At 36.5% G+C, this 13484-nt stretch overlaps 1 protein-coding gene across 1 annotated transcript in view; it reads right to left on the bottom strand.

The window, feature by feature from the left end:
* The window catches only part of LOC113112895 (GDNF family receptor alpha-4-like), a 98572-nt gene that overhangs the window by 20151 nt on the left and 64937 nt on the right, over window positions 1–13484 (bottom strand). The gene's annotated exons all lie outside the window — the stretch shown is intronic.

Here is a 13484-nt window from a genome sequence, read left to right as displayed (position 1 = left end):
GATGGTTCACCTGAAAAGTCTTAAACTTCTTTACCCTCAAATTATTCCAACCCTGTGTGAGTTTCTTTCTTCTGCTGAACACAAAAGATATTTTAAAGAATGTTTGTAACCAAGTAGTAGATGGTAATTGTTGACTTGAACAGTATGGAAGTCAAGAACAAATGACTACCATCAACTGGTGGGTTACCAACATTCTCCAAAATATCCTCTTTTGTGTTCAAGAGTGAGTAAATGACAACATAATTTTCATTTTTGTGTTAACTATCCCTTTACCTGACATTATTACACTGCTTTCTTACATTTTTGATTCTGATTGGTCTGTCGCAACATTCTGAGGTCTGAATTAATATAATAATAAATTAATAGAACTGTCTTCATCTTGTTGCCAGGATGACAGGAGTTTATTCTGTCATAACAGCTGGCTCTTTGTACATTTTCCCTTACTTAACTAACGATTACATTTGTCACAGTATTTATTAATTATCAGCTGTTCATTGTTAGTCATGTTAGCTCAAGTCCATTGAATATTGATGCTTGTTATTTTAATTACGTATTTGTAAATTAGTAAATGAACATTAAGATTATAAATTTTTTTTATTGTTAGTTCAGGTAACCTAATGTAAACAAATGTGTTACTGATCCGTCATTTATAATAAACTTCATTTATAACACAACATTTTTTGCTGTAAACAAAAAGTAATATTAGGACTTCTATATGTGGGCGACTAAAGTAATAATTTAAACAGCTTAACCTACAGTATGTCAACCCCATCCACTTTCCCTTTTCACAGTCACGCCACTTGTTTTCAGAGCAAGCAGCAATATGTGGAGGAATGAAAGACAAACAAAATGAGCACCAGAGTTGTTCATCAATAGACAGTGCATGAACTACTGCATAGAGCTTGTAGAGTGTTTGATATATGCAGCAAATCTATAATGAGATCTTAAATATCATGATCTCAACACAGTTTAAAGGAGCTGAATGCAATAATGGTCTTAAACTCAAACGGCCAACCCACAAACTGCCCATCGTCTATGCTATGATACACACAAAACTGGCAAGCATATGACAAGTTTAGGTTTTTCCACACCAGTCTATGATTGAACCTGCACCAGGAGCTGCTGATACAGTTCTCAGCCATTTTTGAGTCTTTTCTGTATACCCTTTTACAACTATCTGCTTTGGTTCAGCAACCAAATTGGTCAGAAGGAAACTGCAATGCACTGCAAGCATCGCCGAGAAGATTACTGGTGCTCCACTGCCAACCCTCCAAGACCTGTACATCTCTAGAGTGTAGAAACGGCCAGCAGAAATCATTTCAGAGAAAACACACACACACATGCACGCCACTTCCTCTTTGATCTGTTTCTACAGAGAACTTGGCATTAGAACATCCAAGCACCAAGGACAAGTTTTTTTTCCCTCTAGCAATGTACCACATGAACAATTAATTACCACATGTGGGTCTCCATACAGTGCAATATAAGGACAATATGTCGATTCAATGAAATATTCATTCAGCTGCATGTACTGTACATTCTATACCTGTACATCCTTGTGAAAAGATGTACAGTTTAACATACTTTAAAACGAATAACTATTATTGAAATAATATACTTTAAATGAATATACTTGAGGACCAACTGAATGTAATGTTTTCAGACACATAATTGCAATGAAATGAAAATGTATTATAATTTAAATCAAGGGAAGTCAGTCCTGCTCCTGGAGAGCTATGTCCTGCAGGGTTCAGCTTCCACACCAATCAAACACACTTGAACCCGCTGATAAAGATGTTCAGGGTCACATGAAAATTACAGAAAGGGACACTGAAAAATTTGGCACTGAAGTCTGCAGGAAGCAGAAGGTAGCTCTCCAGGAGCAGGGTTGGCTTTCCTTGATTTAAATTGATTTGAATGCTATTAGATGATCTTTAGACCCACTTAAGTATAACATCTTAATATGTAAATTCATAATTACTTATACTGTCTTTGAAATACAGTTAAAGTGTATACATAATGAACTGACATTTGACTGAAATAACTGAAATAAACTTCAATGCCTTTTCTATTAAAATTCGTTTCATGTATTAAATATATTTGTAAATGTACATCTGTAATGAAGTAGCCGTTTAGTATTTTTTTCATAAAAACAAAAAAAAACAAAAAACAAAAAACAACCCACAGCAGCGGTATAAAATTAGGCCAATTCAGCAGGAAAACCATGGACTTGGCAACCCTGTATGCAAGTTTGGTAGTGGGTAAGAAACTCGGAGGAAAAGGCGGACTGCTTTATGGCAGAAACAAATGTAGATGTATAGCTATATGCACTGTAATCACTGCAGTGATATAGTTGCGACAGTAAACTGTAGGGGTCCCAACGTATAAATATTCGAAACTACATATGTTGCTTTAAAGTGCACATATGCTAATTGTTGTTGTTGTTTTTCAAAAATGTTTTAAAGACTTGAAGTACACAACAAATGCACATTCAAAACTATTTTGTACCTTAGTCTTTTCTTCTGTCATATTCTATTTTATTTATTCTGTTTACTTTTTCTCTCATAGTTTTCCTATTTCTACCCCAACATGAGACAAGATGGTACAAGAAGAGAAGAGATTTGACGAGATGAGAGGAGAGAAGACAGGAGGATATGAGACGTGATGAGATGAGATGTGATGAGATGTGACAAGAGAAGAAAAGATGGTGTAAGAGAAGAGAAGAGATGAGATGAGAGGAGAGGAGAGAAGAGATGAGACCTGTACAGGAACCTTGCACATCATCTAAGATAAATTCCTAAATGAAGCTAAGTGTGTCGCCACAATAACTAATCTCATTGTGCCCAAAAAGAGCCTCAAGATGAAGTGCAAGATGAAACTGCTCAATGGATTATGTGATAATCTGATTATTTCTTCATGAAATATTGCACAGGAGCGCTTGAAGATCGACAAGCAGCCATTCTGAGAACCTTGCCGCAGTACAGATGCTACATCAAAGCAGCGGTGCCCAAAGCAATTATGGGAAATCATCTAGTTTGTCACTCACATTGGTTCCATACTTTACACCTCCCATCAGTGTGCTAAAAGTAAACACCCACACAATTCAACGGAAGAATACCTACATGGACACACAGAGATAAAAGACAAATGCTGCCGTAGAGATGGGGTGAGAGGCATTAACATCTGGTAATTAAGTTGATTAACTACAACAATAAAAGGTCTGTGTGTGTGTGTGTGTGTGTGTGTGAGTGAGAGAGAGAGAGAGAGAGGCAGTCTCTCTGCTAGAGGTTGAGAGGACAACCAGCGCTCTTAGATCTTGCACCCTTGGGAAAGAAACTCACACAGCTCTCGCACAACTTCCTCACAATTAGACCTGCATAGAGACCTTGTCGGCACAGAGATGTGCTAATGGCGCATGTGAGCGTGTGTGTGTGTGTGTGTGTGTGTGTGTGAGAGAGAAAACGAGTGCTGATACAGATCTACAATCCTCAGAGACGCCATCACAGTGAACCTCTGTGTCACTCAGCATTTACCAGGCAGCGTACTCCCTTAATCCTAATACACTGATAGTGTGCTTACCTCTGTCACACAGTGTCCCGTCCTATTGTGTGCCGTCCTTTATGTCCTCAATGTCCATAGGCAATTCTAGACCCATTTAGGAGGGTTTCAGCCACACTGGTTTTAATCTATCCCCCTTTAAAATCTGGCATTATGTGATTCCTCTTCTGCTTGCTCAAAGCAGTGGTTGCTGTAAGCTATTTTAGGGTATTGCGGGAAGTTCATTATCCTTTGCTCTAGAAAGTGGCAGTCCCTAGAACCATGAGATCAATGCTGATATATACTTGTTGACATAGCAACCATTACCACTGTCTCACCTATTTAGAAAGTCCTAAATTCATCCATTTTATTTTTATTAATATTGCCCTTTTCTGTTCCAACAATAATGACTGTATTTTAATAATGGCCTAGCAAGTATGATGAAAAAATGTTGCACTCACTTACATGCTTTCAGAAAGTCTATTAAAACTACCGGGCAAGCGTTGCGCCACCTAATTAAAAATTGATGAGCCAGGCTGATAATGTGACCCATTACATGTTTTTCTGCTTTGTTACATGAACCTTTATGAATTAATAATCATTTATTGATGATCAATTGGAATTTTTAATAGATTGATTTAAAAAAAATTGTACCTGTAACCTCATAAGTTTCTATATTTTTCTAGGCAAATGTTAAGCTTAGTTTTTGCAAAACTAAGTATTTTTGTCTTTGTTTTCAGTCCATATATTCTTATATCAAGATACATTTACTTCAAAAGCAAAATGACATAAGATATGAAGTTTTATTATCTGATATTTCAAATTATTATTATTTTTTTTTTATTTTTGCTTTGTTTGTTTTAAGCTTAAATTTAATTAAAAATATCATTAAAAAATAATAATAATGTGTCACTTTGCATTTCAGGTAAATGTATCCATGTTTATACATTTGTTCTGTCAAACAAGAGAAAAATACTGAGTAAAATACTTTCTATATAATTAATATTTCATTTTAGTAGGTTTACTTAAAAAATGTAATTGTTGATTTTGAACATGTGACCTGTGATATCTTATGTTTCTGACTTATATATCAAAGGTCTCAAGATATGAAAATTCTCAAGATATATACCTAAGAACGGTCTTCTTCTCTCTCTTCTTGATTCACAATGGGGGTTTGTATGCTGAACAGTTTTCATTTGGCTGGTTATTGATTGGATAAAGGAATCAAATGAAATGTAGAGGAGCTCATAATGATGGAGCTAGCGGAGCCGAGGAATGCTGATGACTCTCTGCTGTGCTCTGAGGAGCCTAAAGAAACTGCTGTCAGATCAGATCTCGCAGCAGGCCTCAGATGGATCAATCAAGAGTCCAGCCTTTAAATCCGAGTGACTCCCTATTGAATACACTTGCCTGTGTAAATCCAGGAACGTGCGCTGCGGGTCTCTCTCAGTCTAGTTTGATATGTCTCACTGTGACTGAGTTGCATCAGTCGCCAAGCCTTGTCATCCTAGCAATGAACCACTAATTGGAGCCACGATCCCCCCACTCCCACAACCCACCCGCCCTCCAAATCTATAATTAATTTTTAGAATAAAAAGCCGTACCACAGTGCTTCCACCCACAGAGCTTAGAAGCTTTCAGTAACAGATTTTTGTTTTTAGAAATAATCAATTATTGTTTAATTGTGATTAATATAGTCCTATCTGTGGACCAACAAGTGGAACCAGCAGGATTATACATGCTGACTTTACAAAACTTTACCGTTGTATTTAATCAATTACTTTTAACAGGCACGCAATGGGGCGATTAACCCTATAAATATCAACTTGCGTTTACTTGAATTTATCATGTTAAAAACGTAAATATCATATATGATATGTCAGTTTTTTATGAACATTTATTTGTACATCTCTCAGTCATCATTGTATTGAATTTCGTTTTGCCCCTAAAATAAAAACTGCAAAGCTTTGATCATAAAACTAAGCTCTGAAATGTTTATCTTACTAAGACAGATTACTGGGAAATACAGAATGACAAATATTCATATGCATTTTATGTTAGTAGTCTGATATACTGTCGTTGATTTACATTACAAGCTACTATAATGTCATCTTACGTTTCGGCCATATAAATATCAGCAACTGCACCAAATCGCATATTTAAGCTCACTTTTTTTCTAGGAGTGTTTTTTTTTTTGTCTAAAAGTTTAATAAACTTTTCCACAACTTTTCCAAAAAATTGATTCTCTTCACTATGATTTCATATGTCAGGCTTGTAGCCTGTATTATGCTGTGTCTAATCTGAATTAAATAGCAAGTGTATTCAGTTTTACAGGGATGAGAAGTACAGATAATTGTCAAGCATGTTGTTTTAGTTAACAAAATCCAATAATCAACCAAATTACCTAAGCTAAAAGTTAGAAAAGATGCCAGTTAAGCAGGCTGACTGCACGAGGACTCAATTTTATTGAAATTCTGAAGAAAGGCCCAGAAGGATCAATGTAATAATGAGAAGCAGGATGAGGCCAGCATTGCTGCACTGACACCAAAACCTGCCGGCGTCAACAGTGACTGCAGGTAACCGTGCCAAGACCGGTAGAGTCCACCACGAGAGATCAGACTCCAACAGCGACTTTACTGTTGATTAAAAACTACAGTTACTTCTATTGAGTCATCGGTAGGAGGTAAGAGGATAATGTCTATCGATGCAGGAAACTTACTGAACCAGCATTGCAGAAAATGCCAATATTGAGAGATTCTGATTTAAAAGAGCGGCAGCTCCATTTTCTAACAGGAGAGCTCATTATCGAGCCTCAATCAGGGTCAGTAGTCTAGGTGGAGAGGGCCGCTCATTAACAAATGATTTACTCCGGAGTCGTTTGAAGAACAGACATATAGTGTCAAGAGAGTGGTTTATGCATTTTCCCCATTATAAGGATGTGTTGTGTCTTCTGTACAATTTCCCCCCCTTCAGAATCCTGAAGGTGGAAAGGCAGTGGACTGCATGCTTTTATGCCCAGAGGCTAAGAATCTTTTAATCCATCTATGACTGCTGATCAGAGCTCTGGGATGACCTGACAGTTGATTGGTAGAAGTATTGACAGATAGACTGACAGTGCTGTTCTAATGGGAGAGCAGGTCAGTCTTCACCAAACATGTGTCTGTGAAACCTGCATATGATGCAAACTAACATAGCGGAATATTACAACACGAAACCCATCACATGCATGTGGGAAAAATAAAGAATAAAAAAAAAAATGGGAAACAATCCTTTAAAAATATAGTTTTAAACAAGTGCCATGTAATTATACATGTGATATTTGTATTTATTCATTTTGCATGTTTATTAATCCATTTTGCATGTCCAAATCCAATATTTTTACAAACTGCTTGTCCTTTGTAAGGTTGTGGGTATGCTGGAGCCTATCACTTTTTGGGCATAAAGGAATCAGACTGGACGGATGGCCAGTCCATCATAGCGCTGACCAGTTTGAACAGAACAGCCTTATTGCGTTTTTTCCTAAGAAATTATAATTAGTAAAAGATTTAGTTCTGTAGTAGCATTTCAATTGTATTAAAAAATAATGATAAAATATCAAACCACAAACCAAAGTTTTCTATTCAAGAATGTTATTTTTAAGTAAAAAAAAAAACACAGATCGTCTGATTTACTCAATCATATTGTGGTCTATACACCAAAATTGTGTTTCTATTCTAAACTTTATTACTTTCGAATAACATTCAGATTAAGTCATGGAGGGTGAATGTGAACCAATCAAGTACTCGAAAATGATTGTTGAATATGATGTTGACATTACTGAAAATGTCGTTCCTAGAATGATTCCTCAAGAGACTTAATGAAGAGGGTAAAATTTTGAAATTAGGTTTAATTAATAATTTAATTAAGTGTTTTTGAGAAGATGATGGACGTGGAAGTGTTGAATGTTTCATTATGTTGGGATTTAGAACCATTTCAGTTACATCGGGTTACCATTGTGCAGGCTAAGAAACGTAATCACGTTTAAATTGCTTTACTAAAAGGGTACAATGTTTAGCATTTCGCATGCTAATCTGTGCTATTGCTTGATCATTTGTATTGCAGTCTTATAATTTAGTGATGTGACACCAAAAATATATGAAATTGTATAAATTCATCTTGTCAGAGAGCCCTAAAAAATCAGACTACTTAACTGGGTCATTTAAAAATAACTTCATTCCAGTTATGTTGATTGATGTAAACCCAGTATACATGATTAAATAATGTAAATATAACACTTTTTATTGAGTTTTTTTTTTCTTTTGTTGTAATATCAGTTATAATATCAGTGCAGCTGTATCACAGAGACATATTTGACTTTACACCACCCAAAAAAAAATCTAAATTAATTTTCATTTAAAACATGCACACCATTGAATTATAAAGGCACTGCATGCCTGGAGAGTATTTTTTTATGTATTTAATAAATTATTTGATCTGTACAAGGAATATCTTTGGTGCATGTGCATCATGTCATACAAAAAATATGTTAAACCCATTGATATTTTCCTGGTATTTAAGCATTCACCTCACTATATTTTGTTTGACTTATCCTAAAAACAAGAAAACTTATTTCATGTCTTCAATATATATATGTGGATATATATCAATATATATCTCCTGGAGAACAAGATAGAAATACTCAGAAATAATTTTTACGGTGTAATCCCATCAGGCTCCATACAAAGTTAGTGTGTACGTGTCTAGCTGAGAACCCATACAGGGATGGAGAGTCCAATCTCCTCTGGCCACCCAGGGACTGAGCTGTTAAATAGGTTGAAGATCTAGGTCACGTGTCCTCCTAATGCATGCATGTCTGAATTTCAAAATGCAGATACTACACCTGACAGCCCAATTTCCTTTATGTAAAAGAATTGCAGTTTATTTGTCTTTACCATTGTTTTTCTGTCACATCCTTGCCATGACTGTGCGAGTAGGTGTCTACATGCGTGTGGGCATGCTTTCACGTCTGTGTCTGTGTCTGAATGTACAATGTAATTCCAGATCTCAGGAGACAATATCAGTTTTAGGAAACACAGACATATTCACTCACAAGCTCTATTTACACAGAAAGACGAAGTACAGATGCATCTGTCATAAAGCTGTGTTCCCATCATCCCCCTCCTCTGCATCAGGTTCAGACAGGAAATGCAGCATCCCAAACACTGGGAAAGCAGCAATTAGCTCCGTCTGATGGGCACTGCTGGGACTCTTAAACACAGGCTCCAAACAGCCTCAAAAGATCTGTTCAAGGTAACATGCTTGTTTGCGGGCGTGCATGTTTGCATTCCCGTGTGTGTTCAGAGTGATTATTTCTCAGTCTGAAGAATGAGGCCTGCCAGAAACGGAATGGAAGACAGTTATATTGAAATGACACACGCTGCAAATTGCAATCAACTTTTCTCTCATGTCTCCAAAGCAGACATTTGAAAGCAGAAGCACAATCCTCAAGGAAGCAAAAAGAGCAAGGAGCAAAAAAGGGCTGGTGAGCAGAAGACACGCACAGATCTGGATTCAAATGTGAACCGTTCCTCCGCTTCACTGCTTTTAAGAAAGAAAAGATCAGGCTCTTTATGTTGTGTCCACACACTGTGTGTGTGTGTGTGTGTGAAAATAAAATGGCATATTAAAGGTTTTATCAGTGCCACAGCTCAGTGCCACAACAGGCATGGCTGAGATGCTTCATTCACGGTGTGAAAAGGGTTTAACTCAGCTTGCTCGTTAAGCCTCCTCCACATCTCCTCCAATGCACACACACACGCACACACACACACACACACACACACACACACACACACACACACACACACACACACAGAAATAAACAAGGCTCATTGTTTGAGAGCTGAATATAAATCAATGTGCTCAGACTGTGAAGATGTGTTGTGTCAATGGTGCCATGGGGCAGATTAGATCAGGTTTCGCTTAACCTGATCAGAATAGCTGTTTCATATGAGATGTTTGTGTAATTACTCATTCATTTTTATGCCAATTTTTTTTCTTTATTTAAAATATTGGATTAAATGAACTGTTAAGATCAAAATGTTCTAAAATAGGATAAAATCAAAGACATTCACTGTATTCATCACAGGAATAAATTGCATTAAAAAAATAATATATATATATATATATATATATATATATATATATATATATATATATATATATATTATTTTTTTTTAATGCAATTTATTCCTGTGATGGCAAGCTGAATTTCTTATTATCAACGTTATTGATGAATACAAATTTCAGAAGAACAGCATTTCTTAAAAAATTTATATCTTTTGTGACATCATAGATGCCGTTTTTGATCAACTGAATGCATAATAAATGCAGCTGTAAAATAAAAGATTCTGTTATTGTCAGTTTTAGTTTGAATCGAAAAGTCTAGTAGTGAGCCTGAATGGTGAGTCTTTTCACCCACAGTATTAGCTGATTTTGAATCACTGCATAATACTGGCTATTTAAATAATGTTGATGTAAATGATATGCAGTGTAATATGAGCTAAAAGGAACATATCTCATGTTTGGTATTAAGCCTTTTAAACCGAGAAGAAAACCTGCTTTAAACATTTATTGAGGTGTCTCAACTTGCCTCTTGCTTCTAATATTCACATTTGGGTATCGCACCAGACTGAACTTATGTGGGTCAGCGAGGTGGAAAACATTAAAATTAATTTGTTAGTAGTAAGTCTCAGCCTCATCACATAAATGTATAATCTCTCAGAGCTGTCGATGTCTTTCCCAGCAGCTCTGAGCCATGTACTTGCTCTCCACCATCTCACATCGGTTCTGGCAGGTGTCTTCCTATGGCAAGGCATGGTATTCATATTTCATTTTACACTCGGCTTGTAATTTCATTTTCTTCCCACTTCATTTTGCTCAGTGTGATTCAGTCTCTTTAGCCCCATATGCTGCCCTCTGGATTATAAAATGAAAACACATAGCGGTAATATTGAATTTAGGCAAACTCTGTCAGTCTGTTTTTTCACACTCTTTCAATATCTCCCGCTCTCTGTCTCTATCTGTCAAATATGGATGCTGGCAATCTCTCTGCTGCTCTGAGGACACCCACAGAGACAGAAGCTGATTCCTGTCTCAGGCAATGCTGTGGAAACAGTATGTGTCTATGAGAAAGACAAACCGGAGTATGCACAGACAGACCACTGTCCTTGTTGTAATGTTGTCCTACTAAAATGGCAATATATCTAACTAATAAGTCCAATTTAACTGCAACATTTCTGTCAATGTTGTGGGTCTTGTTTGTTGTTGTTAGGAAAACGAGACCGCTTAACCAAGTCCACAGAATGAGTCCCAGCGGGTGTTTCAACGGATGCAAGTGTGTTAAAACTGAAATGGTAAAGATTGAAATAACCTCACCGAGCTGTTTGTTTGTGTCAGAGCTGTGGCCCAGTGAGTAATTCTTTTATGATACATAAATAGAGTTGTCTTGAATGTCCTGGTCCTGATGCTTTCCTACAAAAAGCTCATTTGTACTAGGTTAAAGGGATACCTAAATAATCTCTCATTATTTTCTCATTTGTTCCAAACCTGTTTGGAACTGACTTTCTTTCTTCTATGGAACATAAATGAAAATGTGTTTGTTTTGTTTTTTTTTCTCGATATTTCGAATGAGTTTTTTTGTCCGTACAATCGAAGTCAGTAGCTCTATTTGGAGGTGACTAGTTTTCTAAATGATATATGAGTTACAATTCTTATCACACAAGCCTTTTTTATGTTCCTCTTCAGACGGGACAAATATTTACAGAGGCAGGTCATGTGATGTATATATGATGTATATGTTTTTATGTGTGTAATTATTTTTGATAAAGCTTTAATTATAAATCAACTTCATATGAGCATATAGAAGTGGCAGCTTATATTAAACTTATGTAAATATGCAAAGAAATCTAGATATGTATCTTACCGAAACGCTGAGACTGAAATGGCCAGTCTTTGTTTCCACGCTTTGCTCTCCTAAATGAATTTTATGATGTCATTTTTTTTCATCAGATGCAGTCCATATTGAAAGATGCAGCGTGCAGAAGATTACTGAACAAATGGTAGCTCAGGTTAGTCATATGCAAATGAGAAGCACTGGGTTGAGTTTGCTGAAAAACAGTAGGTCATTTGTTGCAGAGGTTGTGTGAGAAAATCTCAAACTAAATCTTTAGCCCAATTCACATAGTAATTGTCTGTAAAAATACATTTGCATTGATAAAACCCATATAAATGAAAATGTATTCTTTGCTGAAAATAAATTATGTGAAACAAACGCAGAAATATGTTTATGCACCTTTTATTTATAATTTATTTAAAGGCAAACATTTTATTATTTGGTCAACTAGTAAAATGATTAGTTGTGCAGGCCATAATGTATATAGAATGTATAAAATTTTAATGCATACTTGTTTCCAATATTTCAGTCATAAAAGTTTTCATACTGAATGTAAAATGCATGCACATTACTGCAAAGCACAACAGTTATCATACAATGCTAGGAAGTGGTCAGTGGTTCTGTGGATTTGGACAACCTTGTGTTTATCAAAAAACAGTACTCGCTCAGGATTTTGCAGGGAGAAAAACACCAATATTCTGAATTCAGACAGAAATAAAATCAACAACTAGCCTCCATAAATGTTTAAATGATGTTACGTCGTCATGAGAAACAATGATTGATTACGGCTTTTCTCTAATGTCCTAAAGACAAGCTAGTTCAATCCGAATAGGTCTCATAGTAACAAAACTGTTTGGTTACCAAAATTGTTCAAAATGTCTTCTTTTGTATTACACAGAGGAAAGAAACTTTTCTGACACCTGTAATAAAGTCTCAGAACCATAAAGCCTTATTTTATCACATTTAAAATGAGTTGAGAATTAATTTAAGTGTGTTATTGTGTATTTCTGTGTGCATTCCTCTGGGTTTTCAATTTACAGCTCCTAAAATTGATGTGACAATCTTATCTCTTGTACAACACCCCAGGTGTGGGTTGGTTCAGGGTGGAGGTCACACAGCTTTCAACATAACCAGCATAATTAGCAAGCGAAGTGTGAGGAACAATGCAAGCTGCACTAATTCTTTAAGGAAGCCAGTGCTGCATAAGGAAACCTGATCAGACACACCTTCCCCTCTCTCCTGCTCTTCCTCTTTTATCTGAGATATTACACAAGGCCCTAATAGTTCATCAAAAACATCTTTAAGGGTCTTTGGAAACTAGGAAATGAGCCAGTGCTGGGGAGGATTTGTTGAGACGACATCAAATCAGATTTGATTGCATGTCGGCATGCTAATTGGTGTATCTGTGCATCTAGGTGGCATCTCGTTGTTCCAGCTGTATTAATGACAATGATCCGATTCCAGCGAGCCGTGCTTGACTGAGCATACCCCATGTAAGATCAACTGAAGCTATCGGGTTTGATATGCACAGTATGTTCTGAACAGCTAGTTTTCCTTGGTACATCTGATGTGGGATTTCTCTTATTAGTTTGCAATGAAAGGGCAAAAGTTTAGGCTCTGAGAGTTGATCGAGCTGTGGAGGTGCTGTCTGACTCAGCCTGAGCTGTTGGAGATGGACACAGGGTGCAGAACTGCCATGCTAGGACTGGATTTTCAGGCCTGGATGTGGACAGGCGGAGAAAGAGATGGTGTGTAGGTAAAGTTGTTGAGTGTTCTTGACATACACCATCAACAGATGTCACTTTTCATGTGCATCATGGTTAGTAGAGGAAATGCTCCTGGAGCATATCCAAACACCCACCCACACACGCATGCATACACACTTACAGTTAAGCTGATGATATTTAACATTGCTTATACCTATAAAGTGTTAACAATAATTCTAATTGTATGAGAATAGGGAAGTCCAGACCATAACTATAATAATAATGACACAGAGGCACAGCACCAGCTG

The sequence above is a fragment of the Carassius auratus genome, chromosome 13, assembly GCF_003368295.1.
Source record: "Carassius auratus strain Wakin chromosome 13, ASM336829v1, whole genome shotgun sequence".
In the NCBI taxonomy this organism is placed as follows: Eukaryota; Metazoa; Chordata; class Actinopteri; order Cypriniformes; family Cyprinidae; genus Carassius; species Carassius auratus.
This window is presented reverse-complemented; position numbering and strand designations above follow the sequence as displayed.